Genomic DNA, 14,788 nt, shown 5'->3' with positions numbered 1-14,788 from the left:
AAAAAAAAAAGAGTCCATTGTCTTCAAGAGTATTAAGTAATACAATAAATGACAAAATATTATTGACAGCAAAGGCATTGAGGCCTGATGCTATGGAGAAAGTGTTATCCAATTCAAACGAGTTATGGGATGATTGTCACAGGTATAGAGAGGTTGGGGAAGCCAACATCTGTAACGTAACCCTGGGGCAGAAGTTGGGAAGCCTTATCTTTAGGTAAGAGACAGGCTGAAAAATTAAGTTGAGACAAGATCGTCCAGCGTTTTGAACGCCGTGCTTGTGTTTGGGCTTTATCATGTTGCTGTGAAAATGTGATTAAGGTCTACATGATTAGATTTGTGGTTTTGAAGAATAGAGAATGACTTCTCTAGTGTCAGTGTGGAGGATGGAGAGAATCAGGGTGCCCAGTCTGGTGGCTGCAATCATTGTACAAGCAAGAGAAGGGGAGAGCTGATCTACAGCAGTGGCGGTGGGAAGTAAGAGAAGTGAAAGAATTAGGTGGATGTTTCTGGAGGAGATCTATCCGACCTAGTTACCTATTGAATGTCGGGCATGAAGAAGAGGAAATTGTCAACAATGCCTGAAATTCCTTATGGTTCCTTACAATAGTTCCTTCATAATGATAGCAACCCCCTGCACAATGTGGCCTCCAGTCATTCCCTGATCTCACCTCCTATTCTTACCCATTCTCATATCCTCTCCAGCTGCACGGCCCTTCTTACTCTTGGAATATGGAAGACAAGCTCCCATATGAGATCATTTGCATTCCTCTTCCCTTTCCCTGGAGCACATTTTCCCCTCATATCTCAAATCCTCAAATCCTTCATGTCTTACTTTCTGTGTAAGGATCTCACTTAACACGTATCTAAAATTACACACACACACACCCCCTTACCGAACTTGGCACTACCTATCTTATTATCTTCTGAGTTATCAATACCACTTGACGTACTATATGTTTTACTAATTCATTTTTGCCCTTTTTTTTTTTTTTTCTGACACTAATGCAGGCTTGTTAAGACAGGATTTCTGTCTGTTTTGTTCATGGCTATAACCCTGGTGTCTATGAGAGGGCCTTTGGATGCTAATTAGTAAATAATTTAATAATTTAATTTCTAGATAAGCTGAGTCAGTGGATGGTGGCCCCACCTTTTTAGTACTATTTTCTTAAATTTTAGGTGATATCGCTCCCTTCTCTTCATTATATAGTACATCTGTAACATAAAAGCTTATACAACTATCCACACACATATAGACATACTCAGACTTACACATATGCACACACATGCATACACACATATCCATCCACACACAATAAGTTCCCACTTTGTGGGATCATCCCTTGGGACCAGAAATGGAGTTTGGTCTATGGTACTGAAATGGCCATCACTGCTTGAATGATTTTTTGGTGTTGTATTAAGCATCTTCCTTACGGCCACCTGAGTGGCTCATTCGGTTAAGTGTGGGACTCTTGATTTTGGCTCACATCATGATCTCAGGGTCCTGAGATAGAGCGAGCCCCCACCAGGCCTCCCCATCAGGTTCCGTGCTCAGCAGGGAGTCTGCCTGAGGATTCTGTTCCTCTTCCTCTGCCCCTCCCCCCACTAAAATAAATAAATTTTTAAAAAGCATCTTCCTTAACGCCAAACTTGCAGCAGATATTTTGCTAATTTTTAAAACAAGCGATAGTGACAGAGCAAGACTTAAACAGGGCATGGTTATGTCTGCGTGATGGCAAGGCTTCTGACAGAGTGTGTGCTGGAATCATAACGGACATGAAGCTAAAAACTGGATTAGGTGTGTGTGTGGGGGGGAATATTCCAAAGGCATGATTTAAATAATTTATTTTAACTCCTTTAGCAATTCCATCTGGGAACATGATATTTTTAGCTCACTGGCACTTGAGCGGTTTTTCTACCACAAAAAGGAAAGGGGTATCTGCTAAACTAGAAAAAGGGATATCTGGGGTGCTATTTGTTGATAATCTACCACTGACATGACATGGGACCCCCACATAGAATACAACTGTGAGAATTAAAATTGGCCCCCCAATCATCCATGAATTCAAACCAATTTTCTGAAAATAAACTCACCAAACCAAATCAGTCAAATTTATTTTGCCATGTAGTAAATCTGCCAAAAATCAGTCTTACTGACAGATACTTTGCTAAATGACTGATTTAACAAATTTATGAAATTTGGTAATTATGATTTTAACACAAGAATGGTTTAAGAGCTTTAATAGGAACATTTTAAGAGCTCCACAAGGATATACAATTCTTGTCCCTTTTGCTGAAATATAAGTTTATGAACAATGCAATTTATTATAATACAAAGTATTAGTATTAGAATTCTAAATATATGTATATATTTCTTTCAAAATGTCAATTACAGATTCTGCAATCAAAGTTTGATTACTTTATATGAAAATTTGTTAGGTTAGTGTAACTTAAACTTTTACTCATTCTGGATTTGTAATCTTTAACAGTTTTAGGATTCATTTGACAATTTCAGGTAGCATTGTAAATTTCAATTGTTATATCTAGAAATTAGTTCCACAGTTTATTATGTGCAATTTATTATGTGATGTGCTTGCTCCTGTCACATCCTAGTTTATTTTTATCCATCGAGTCCGTTATATTTGTCCCTTCAGGGCATCTATGCTTTGCTTCCACACTTGGACACTTCAGCTTTTTGATAGTGACTCATTCTCCTAACAGGTAACAAGTCGAAGTTTTCAATTGCTTCCTATTAGAAACCAAAATTTCNTAATTGTGGGTAACAGCCTACTTGGCAAATGATAAAGAAGTAACAAGGGAAAACAAAGGTGGAACGTGTTATGATTAGTGAACGAAACGTTTCTTTTTTCAGATTATTTAATAACATGTGAATCTGCTTACAGTAGACTATTTGGATATAAAGGCAGCATGTCTGCATACACATATATGAAAATATGAGTCTAATTTTGTCCACTTCATCTTTAAAAATGCAGGAGGTATCATGGCTCTAGGTGTGGCAGAGGTTGCCAGTGGCGACCAANTACTTCAAATTTCTTTTAGAGGCTTTTGGGTATTTTTTTTATACCTTCCAAATATAAAGCAAATTAGGTATAATGTGTTAAAAATTTTTAGCAGTGAAATCTAACTTTAATTAGGTTAAATTTAAATTTAAAATTGTTATTAAAAAGTATTTGCACATATGTAATATATATTTATTATATAAATTTATATTATGTGATATATTTTATTATATTTATTTATAATTTATGTATATACACATATATATTAATTTTTTATGCACCTATAAATAAATTTTTAAATTTTAGCAGTAATCAAAAGTATACATTCTTGTTAAAGCTAACAGACTCATCAAACCATTTTGCCAATTAGCTTATTTTATAAATTTAACCAGTTAATCAGTTGGCACACTGACGGCTTAGAAAATGTCCTCCAGCAATTACTTTTGTCTGAATTAATCATTCATCACGTTAGTTAATCTTCAAACTTCATTTCTGTGACTGGTTACATGCTAGCACCCCATATCATAACATGACCAGTGCCCTGAAAAGAGAAAATTTGTTCAGGATTAGGCATCTAATTTAAGCTGGGCAAATTAGAATCTCCCTCAGAATTTCAGTTACCAGGGCCTAAAAAAGGAGATAGTCTCCTATAGAGACCCTATGATGTCTTGGCTACAGACAGAAGCCAGAGGGACTGAAGGAGATACAGGGACTGAAGTATTAGGGAAAGCCAATTTGAGGAAAACAAAGAAGATAATCAGATAGGCGTAAAAGAGCAGAAATAAGATTAGAAGAAAAAAAAATGCACTGAAAGTAATTGAGTGTTGGTCCCAATTGTTCTTGAGGCTTATCCACATTTTCATCTCAGAATGCCTTGGGGTAGAGACTTGCCCCAGTATGTGCTCATAATAAATTTTCCTTTTTGGTAAAATGATGAGTTTAGAGTTTCTTTCATTTTCAAATTGAAGACATGAAACAGATCGACCTTGAGAGAGTCACAAAATAAAAGTGATAGTAGCGGGACAATGATGATGATGATGTTATGGTAATTTTTTAAGTGCCTGGCAGCTGTTTTATACTATTGGTAATCTAAATATTTTGTGGTACTTTTTCAACAACTGCTGAAAACAAGCAATGAGCAAGGTGTTGGGAATACAAATACGAAAATAAAGTCTCTCCATGATAGACAAGTAAACAATCATACATTAAGTGTTATGACAAAAAAATATGCAAAATTCCAATCCAGAGAATATTAGAAATTGATCCCTTTCCTCTTTTGCGGCAATATTTCTATGAACAAATGAATCTTTGTTGTATTTATATCAACTCCAATAATTAGCTTATAACAACAAATGGTTTGTTTTTATTAGACACATTAACAACTATTGGTAAAAAACATTCTTGAATTTCACAGTGTGGATATAACTCAGAAGTTTCACATATTGTGATACATATTCTGTTTAAGATAAGAAGTGAATATCCTTCTTAATAAAACTAGACAATTATTAATAATCCATGGCATTGTAGAGCAGAATGGGTTTATAGTCACAGCATTTTCTACATGAAATTATGGATTGATGTTCAATATCTATGAGTTATATGAAATATATTAAATATGAAATAAATATGAAATATGTATTAACTTATTGCCATGTGGGATAACTCAAAGGACAGCTTGAGTGTGGGTTCACAGTGGTGCACACCAAAAGGCTGTTCCTTACCAAGTCCTTGGAAAAGGTGACTCAGATGTGGAACGAATATAAACCATTTCTTTCTAAAGCCACTCATAAAACCATACTTTCATTATTTCTTTCTTATTTTAGGATATAGGACTTACATGATTACCACATTTGAAAGGACTTACATGATTCTGGGCTCTTAATTTTGAATTTTGATTGCCTTCATCTCAATTTCATGGCCACAGATACTATTATAATCTTTAATCAAATAATAAATAAAGTTTCATGTATGTTGAGACATTTCCTACAAACCGGCAAAGCTTTCTAAAAAGCGATAATGCCCAGTGTGGTCCAAGGTACAAGGAAACAGAGACTGATACACTCATGTGGGAATGTAAACTGCTAGAACATTTATATAGGGCAAGTAGGCAATATATAGCATTTAACCCAGAAATTCTCCTTCGGCAATCATCATTAATGTGGATGGACAGATGGTTATGCACAGACATGTTCATCACATAATTTATAATAGTTAATTGTGGGTAACAGCCTACTTGGCAAATGATAAAGAAGTAACAAGGGAAAACAAAGGTGGAACGTGTTATGATTAGTGAACGAAACGTTTCTTTTTTCAGATTATTTAATAACATGTGAATCTGCTTACAGTAGACTATTTGGATATAAAGGCAGCATGTCTGCATACACATATATGAAAATATGAGTCTAATTTTGTCCACTTCATCTTTAAAAATGCAGGAGGTATCATGGCTCTAGGTGTGGCAGAGGTTGCCAGTGGCGACCAATATCTGCAGCTGTCCTTTTCTCCCAGGCACACAGCTGGACCACATGTCCTAGCCTCCTTTGTAGTTAGATGTGGCTTCACAGGTCCTAACCTCCCTCTTGTGTACCTTTGAGAAGTGCTTAAAAGACAGTTTTGGGGGCACCTGGGTGGCTCAGCCAGTTAAGCGTCTGCCTTTGGCTCAGGTCATGATCTCGGAGTCCTGGGATAGAGCCCCATGTCAGGCTCCCTGCTCAGCGGGGAGTCTGCATCTCCCTCTTCCTCTGCTCCTCCCCCTGCTCGTGCTCTCTCTCTCAGGTAAATAAATAAAATCTTAAAAAAAAGACAGTTTGTAATTTATAATACCTACTGATTATCCCACCCCCATAATATCTGGATGATTTTCCCCTTATCGTCTCTATCTTAATACTTCGGATTCTCTCTCCTATCGTGTCTCCTCAGAATATGTCTTAATCCGACAAAGGAACTTCAGCTGGTTAGTTCTCATTTTAGTCTCCTGCGCTCAACTGCACATGGGAGCATTACAAGGTCTTTTGGGTTTGGACTGCCATTCTCAGGCTGGACTACTGTAATTTCTAGGGAGCACACAGCGACTATTTTAGGTTTCTCTGGATAACGGGTCGTCAGAGGTCCCGAGGCTTCTCTGCACAATCCCTGATGGGATAGGGGTCTTGCTGCTTTCAGTGGTTTGCTTCCTGTCCCTCATATTGTGAGGTTTGTAGATGTTGTTTTGGGGGTTTGGGTTTTGCTTTCCTGGTTGTGGTTTCAGTTTTAGGGGAAGAAGTAGAGAAATTAAAAACAGAACAAAACAATATCCACAAGAAAAAAACACCCCAAACCCAACAACTATATTGTCACAGCTATCATCAGCACAGAATCCTGAACAAATTCCACTTGAGTGGGTACAATATAAAGCATGGTGGATGAAGTGGTGAAGGTAGACGGATTATGGAGGTAAACAAGATCCGTAGATGGGATTATAAGAAACGGTCCACGGCCCTGGGCAAAAAATGGACAGGAAATTTATGTATTAAGTCACCTGAGCTCTAATTCTAGATTAACCACAAACTTCTACATGATTTTGGGGGAGTAATCTTTTATCTTAATTTCAGGTTTTTCTCACGTGTTACATAGTTGAACATTGTTGCCCTTTCGGCTTAGACTTCTTAAGGTTTTTATGAGAGAGACATCTACATTATGCACTTACTTATATTACATTTATACGGCCTCACAAACTCACAGAGGTTTTCCTTCCCACAATAAAATCTCATTTATCTACCCTGCAACCCAGTGCCTAAATGCATTCCAGCATTCTCCTTTACCCTGACCATCCCTAAACCTTCTCTTCTAACTATGCTGAGGTTGAAACCCCCACATGTAAACCAACAATTTGTTCACTCCTCTGCTCTTGCTCAAATGTGGCTCTCTTATCTAGCGCAGACCAGAAAATCTTTGGCTCTAGTCTGCAAATGGAAATTTTACCTTTTCAACTCACCAGCTACTTCCCTGAGGAAGACATCATGCATCACCACAGTGAAAAGATGCTCTTCCTTCTCAGATATAAAGGCATTGATCCCACTCTGCCTTCAATTACTGCTGTCTGAATATATGTTTGGTGCTTCATTACAGTTGAGGCAGAACAGAGCAGAGCAGCATAAACAAGTCATCTTTAGCCTGGAGGTCAGACCAGGTGATTTTGCCAATTTATATGGACTTTAACGAAGTCACTTGAGCACTCTGAATTTAACATGTGGACGATAATATCAAATATAGTTTGTAAAGATTTAAGATAACCTTTATTCATTTATCTCAATTCTCATGCTCAATTGCAGCTCTTTGCTTGGAACCTTCAATTACCGTGCCCAAAATACTACTTGTGAAATATATATATGTATCTCCAAAATGTGTATGAACCTCATCTTGCTCAGTGTTAGAATTATACCGGTAGTCACCCAGTTACTCAAGCCAAATGATTAAGATGATTAGATTCTTCTTGTTCTGTCTCACCCCTCCCACTTCCAAATCATCAGTAAGCATAGTTTCGTTCCTAAATCTTCATCTCTACTACTGAGACACTAGCGTCTTGCATTGGGCAAAGGCAGCCTCCCACTTTTGGTTCCCAACAGTCTACTTCCTACCCAGTAGAACAACCAAAGTTACCTTTAAATAAATAAATGATATCACATAACCCTCTTCCCCTAAAACCATCTAATTGTGTTTCTCTACTCTTCAAGTGTAACCCAATCTCTTACCACATCCTACAGTGCCCTACAGAATCTGCACCCTGCACCCTCTGAGCTCCCCTACTACAGTTTTCCCATCTATATTCTGCTTTAGCTACCAGGGCCATATTGCCATCTCTCAAAAACTCCAGGACTGTTCTTATTTCAGAACCTTGAAATGTCTGTCTCTTTTGCCTTGAACACTCATTTCTCAGGTTTCCTTGTTGCAGACCATGTTAGTAGGCAGATCTCTGCTAAGTCAGTTAACCGGCCAACATGTATCGCACTATGTCTATACAACACATGCCATATATGCTATATTATGCCAGACAATCCGTCTAAGGGGCATCAGTAATTGGCAAGCTCCTATTGCTGTGGCGGTTACAGTGGGAAAAGTACCAACCGAATATCACAGAACAATGGCAAACTTGAAACTAAACCAGCATAGTTTCTTTTAAGGAAAGGAAACTTGTTTTGGAGTCTCACACCAAAAATCATTATCCCTGAAGTAATATTGACAACTGGAACAGGTGCAGCTCCAACTTAATATCTGTCACAGCTGAGCGAGGAGATAACAAACGTTTCATTTTATGAGACATCACCATGATGTCAGCCGTATGTCAGCCGATGTCGCTCATCATGGGCCTGATGTCATATTACAGCATATATCATACTCATTACCAACTTTAAACTTTTGCTTATGCCATTTTCAATGCTTGGAATCCTATGCTTATCCTACCATATTCCAAATTCCTTGGGATACTTCTAAAATGTTTTCTAAGGTATAACCGCTCTTTGTCAGATTCCTCTGTAAGCCTTTATCACTCGTTGTCCAATTTATCATATAACATATTTTTTATTTAATGTCCCTTTTATTAGGCAACATATTACCAGATGTTAAGGACTGAACTTAAACTTATTTTATATGCAGTGAATATATTTGAAATACTTATCTTTTTTTTTTTTTTTTTTTTTGAGAGAGAGAGGTGGTCAGAGGGAGAGGGAGAATGTTAAGCAGACACCACACCAAGTGTGGAGCCAACGCGGGGCTCAATCTCACGACTCTGAGATCACAACCTGAGCTGAAATCAAGAGGCAGATGCTTAACCACTTGAGCCGGTAAGATGTTCTTTACGTACCTTAATGATAAATAATAGAAAATCAAAAATGAGCATTAGACAGAAAATTCACCCTACAATGTCATGCAAAAATTAGAAGTAAAGGCATGAACAGCATATTTTTCTCATTTGTCTTTTAAAAAGTAATTTTTGATTTTCAAATTATTTATGCTCCATATATATGAATCAGTTATTTTTAAAAATCTAATCAAACATCTTGATGTTTCCAACTATCTGGATTTTGTACATCAGCTAGCTATAATCCATCCATAATAAGAAGGTTTGAGGCAGCATTTCTGCCTTATATATGTTATCATTATGGCATATATATGCCATATTATATGTATCGTACATATAATCAGTGTGTGTGTGTGTATAATCAGTTTATATTATCATTATGTACATAATATGTACCCATTGGCTGGAACAATAATTAAAGTCTGTTTGAATATGCTTTGCTTTAAACAGTATAGCTATAGTTAAGTGACAAGAAAAAAAGGGCCATATTTGTTTTTGTTTTTCTACTGAGCAAAACCTTCTTGCATGCACTGTCCCCAAATATGTTCTCATACTTGCAATGAGTTCCCAAGAGGCAGTTAATTAATTTCTTCTAAAGAATAGAAATATATTCAATAAAGATCATATAAATGAGAATAAATGTGGGAGAGGGGTGAGGAGGAGACTAAATTTATTGAAAAACAAACTGAGAAATTCAAAGAAGCAATATACAGAAAATGAGACCAATCTCAAAAGTTAAGGGAAGGATCAATAAATAAAACCTGTGGGCTTGTGGGAAGAGCCTGCAAACACCAACAACTTTACATATTGGCAGACAGTGACCTGTAATCATCTTGGAAGTTATGAGAAAGAGTTTTAGCAGTGAGGGCTTTCAAAGCTGATCAGACTAGTGCAAATTTTGGCTTCAGAATCTACTATATGTGTAGACTAGGGTCGAACTTGCAAGTTAATTGAGCTACAGTTCTCTTACCTTTACAAATAAGAATGGTGAGTGGTACCTGGTTCACTCAGTTAAGTGGCCAACTCTTGATTTCAGCTCAGGTCATGATCTCAGGGTCCTAGGATCGAACCCCATGTTCGGGCTTTGTGCTCAGCACAGAGTCTACTTGGGATTCTCTCTCTTTTCCCCCTGCCCCTCTCCCTGCTTTCTCTCTCTCTCTCTCTCAAATAAATAAATAAATCTTAAAAAATAATAAGAATGGTGATACCACCTTGCACTGTTTGTATGAGAATTAAACAAGATAATGTATATTCTTGGCACATATTCATTATATATATGCAAAATAGTTAACTTTTAAAAAAAGGTATTTATGGGTTAATTAGGTGTTGGGTAATAAGGAGGGTACTTATTGTGATGTGCACTGGTTTTGTATGTAAGTAATGAATCACTAAATTCTACACCTGAAGCTAAAATTACACTATATGTTAACTGACTAGAATTTAAACAAAAACTTTAAAAGAAAAAAAGGAAAAAGGTATTTACTACCCACTAAACTCTATTCTGAGTATTTCATGCATATTTAATACCAATCCCATGAGAGAAGGACTATTAATATCATATTATAGGTGAGGAAACTGAGGCACAAAGACTAGCCCAAGATCACAGATCTTATGAACAGTTTTGTCAGCATTTGAGCCAAGCCAGTGTGGCTCTCATGTCTGTGCGGTTAACCCTGGGCTTTACTGCTTCTCAAGTTACATTGGCTTCCATCTTATTTCTCTTTGAATAATTTCACCAGAGAAGGCACACAAATGGCCAACAGACACATGAAAAAATGTTCAACATCACTCGGCATCAGGGAAATACAAATCAAAACCACAGTGAGATACCACCTCACACAGGTCAGAATGGCTAAAATTAACAAGTCAGGAAATGACAGATGTTGGCGAGCATGTGGAGAAAGGCAAACCCTCTCACACTATTGATGGGAATGCAAACTGGTGCAGCCACCCTGAAAACAGTATGGAAGTTCCTCAAAAAGTTAAAAATCGAAATACCCTTAGACCCAGCGATTGCAAAACTAGGTATTTATCCAAAGGATACAAACATAGTGATTTGAAGGGGCACACGTCCCCAATATTTATATCAGCAATGTCCACAATAGCCAAACTATGGAAAGAGACCAGACGTCCATTGACAGATGAATGGATAAAGATGATGTGGGGTGTGTATGTGTGTGTGTGTGTGTGTGTGTGTGTGTAGGAATATTACTCAGCCATCAAAAAGAATGAAATCCTGCCATTTGCAACAATGTGGTTGGAACTGGAGGGTATTATGCTAAGCAAAGTAAGTCAGTCAGAGAAGGACAAATAACATGATTTAACTCATAAGTGGAATTTAAGAAACAAAAGAAATGAACATAGGGGACGGGAAGGAAAAATAAAGTAAGATGAAAATAGGGAGGCAAACCATAAGAGACACTGAACTCTAGGAAACAAACCTAGGGTTGCTGGAGGGGAGGTGGGTGAGGGGCATGGGGTGACTGGGTGATGGGCATTAAGGAGGGCACTTGAAGTAATGAACACTGGGTGTTATATGCAACTGATGAATCACTAAATTCTACCCTTGAAATGAATAATACAGTATATGTTAACTAAATTGAATTTACGTAAAGAATAAAAAAAGTTTGTTGACAGAAACGACTGAATGGACTATGTCTTATTTGTTCTGTATCTTTAGTTTAAAATCTTACTATATCTACTTTAAATTTTCTCCATACTGCTCCTTTGGGTTATTCACAATAAATATCATTGAAAGGTCCCCTAATAAGGTGTTAGTTTTCCCAGAAATCCTGAATCCCTGTCAGTATTACAGTGTTCATTCAAGGCTATGGGATGAACATATAGCTTCTGACTGGCCCTATTTCTACCCCACCTATTGGTCAAGAGGCACCTGTGAGCTGAACGTTATAGCACTCGGCTTAGAATTACAACTAGTCAGTGAGTAACTGTGTGGATGATTCAGCACATTTAAAAATGTTTATGACCTTATTTCACTGTTTATTCATATGTGAAGAAACAATTTGCAAACCTAGAAATACTAATTTGAAGAGGACTAGAATTGCTTTGTGTTTTTTTCCATTTTTCTTTCTTATGTTCTTTTTTTCCATTGAGAAGATATTTCTAAGTGAACAGAGTTCTAACTTCCGGAGATATGGACAACAGAACACCAGTTTCAACTTTACATTGTTACAAAAAGCAAATAGCTCATTCATTATTTGTTTGTGTGTTTTATAAGCACTGCCGGAGGCTTCTCCTTACCAATTAGTAGCTGCAGTGACTCCATGCATACAGATTGTAGGAAAACAAATAAATAAACACGGGGAAGGTTCTGGTGCTGAGAGACTGGAAGCACGCCTATAATAGGCTGTTATGCTGCTTCCATTTCCCATCATTGCAGTTTAAATCAGCAAATATATTTTAAGCATCAATATCAGGGAGTGGAAAAGCAGATCTGAAGAAAGGACATAGATAAATAGCAGCTAGAAAATGTAAGAAGACATCATACAACGTTAGTGTTTTCAACAAATATAATTGGGCCACTACTTGTTCCAGGCACTATTCTAGGTACCCATAAAGTCCCTAATCCCAAAGACCTTACATTCTAGTAGGAGAGAAAAATCGCATCCCTTTAACAAATAAGTAAGTTAATCACAGATAGTAATACATGCTCTGTAGACAGCAAAACAGGGTGAGAGAGGAAATAGAAATGATAGTTATGCAGTTAGTTACAGCATTATGGATATATTTCCAATATCTTGCGTGACCTGTAAGTTACAAGTTAGGTTGCTCTTCTCCTTCTCCTGTCCCCTGACTCCACCCCTCCACCCCACCACCTTTTTACTCATCTCCAACTACAGGGTTCCTTGCTATTTTTCAAACCCATCAAGCTCTCTCCCAGATTGGAGTTTTCCACTAACTGTCCCCTTGGCCTCACATTCTCTTTCTCCGGATGTGAGACTTCCTCATCTCCTCTCCATCTGTGCTCAGATGTCAGCTTCTCAGTGAGCTAATTCTGACCACCCAGTTACTCCATCCTCTACCCTGTTCTATGTTTTCTTATTTTTATATGACTTATCACTTTCTAAAATCCCATATAATTTACTTATTTATCGTGTTTACTGTTTATTTTTCTTATCCCATTATCCGTGTTAGAATATAAGCTAGACAAGGTCAAGGATCTTTGTCTATTCTATTCACTGATGTATCCTCAATATATAGAATTGTGTCTGGCCAATAGTAGGCTTTCAGTTACCTTCAGGAGGTAAACATAACCACTTAGTAACCACAAGAACGAAATGAGCTCCAAAAGAGAGTGAGTGGAACAGAAGACATATAACCAAGAGCTAAGAAACCATGGGTACTGGCACCAAGAATGGAGATGACTATGATCAAGGTATGGTTTTGCTTAGAATTAAATGGGATGGTAGTGTCGAATTAAAGTGCAATGAGGAGTACATGAAAACATGCTTGGAATGAAGACAAATATGATATTTGAAAGTGGATATGCATGTGGAACAGCAGGTGCACAGAGGACCCACCAGTATACCAACCAAAAGAGAGAATACTACGTAGCTCTGCTTTTGCACAGGATTGCATGCGTCTGTTGAATACAGAACAGGCAGTGTGGATTGAAAAAGTATGTAACTAGGGCAAGCAGCAATAATATGGTCATGGTGCAACTAGAGAATTTATCCACGAGAGTGTAGGGATTTAACCTGCCATATAATGGAGTGACTTCAGAATGGATTAAGTAACCTGAACATTAGCGTGCAAAAAATTGAGGATTAACTGTTTGAGAAGTGTTTTCATGTGGTAGAATCATATCTACCAGTGGCACTTCATCCACCTACCTATCCATCTACTCATTAATTCAAGTAAAATATATACTGAGGACCTGATATATTACTTAATACCATGTTAGAAATTGTGGATACAAAAATGACTATCACACAGACTCTAAAATGAGAGGGCTCATATTCACTTGTGAGATCACAGGTGTATAGGAAAGAATTTCTATGAGTATAGAATCAAAGAAGAACTTCTATGAACATACGGAAGAACAAGGAACATTTTTGTGTTTTTGGGAGGTNTTATCATATGATTTCTCTCATCTATGGAACATAAGAACTAGGAGGATCGGTAGGGGAAGAAAGGGATAAAGAAAAGGGGGGTAATCAGAAGGGGGAATGAAACATGAGAGACTATGGACTATGAGAAACAAACTGAAGACTTCAGAGGGGAGGGGGTGGGGGAATGGGATAGACTGGTGATGGGTAGTAAGGAGGGCACGTATTGCATGGTGCACTGGGTGTTATACGCAACTAATGAAGCATCGAACTTTACATCGGAAACCGGGGATGTACTGTATGGTGATTAACATAATATAATAAAAAAATCATTAAAAAAAAGAAAATTTATGTAGAAAGAATAGCATGTGAAAATGAATTAAGGTGTGAGAGTGCATGATACATGCTCAGAATAAGTAATCCATCACATTATAGGAAAAACATGGAAGATGTTATGGGCTGAATTGTGTCTTAGAGAGAGGGTATTATAATTACATAGGTAAGAGAGGATGAGGGACTAAAATAGGGAGCAGTAGTTAGAATGAAGATGTGGAGGTTCATAAAGAGATTAAGGGGATATAATCTATAAGATTTAAATATTGATTAGATATGAGGGAAAGGCAAGGGAGACATCTGTGGGGGGCTGGGAGGATGGGGTACCACATTCATGGAAAGGGAATAGCCATGGTCTTCAGGTAGGGGAAGGAAATTAGTTTTAGCCAATGTTGAGATCAATACACATATGGAAAAGCTGCCAGTTTACAAGTGAGCTTGTGAGTATTCTTTGGTGAGTTTTGAACTGAAAAAAAAAAAAGAGAAAATTAAAATGTTATGAATAATATTCTTTGTGCGATATGAAGGATCAA

This window comes from Ailuropoda melanoleuca, chromosome 13 (genome assembly GCF_002007445.2).
Source record: "Ailuropoda melanoleuca isolate Jingjing chromosome 13, ASM200744v2, whole genome shotgun sequence".
NCBI lineage: Eukaryota > Metazoa > Chordata > Mammalia > Carnivora > Ursidae > Ailuropoda > Ailuropoda melanoleuca.
This window is presented reverse-complemented; position numbering follows the sequence as displayed.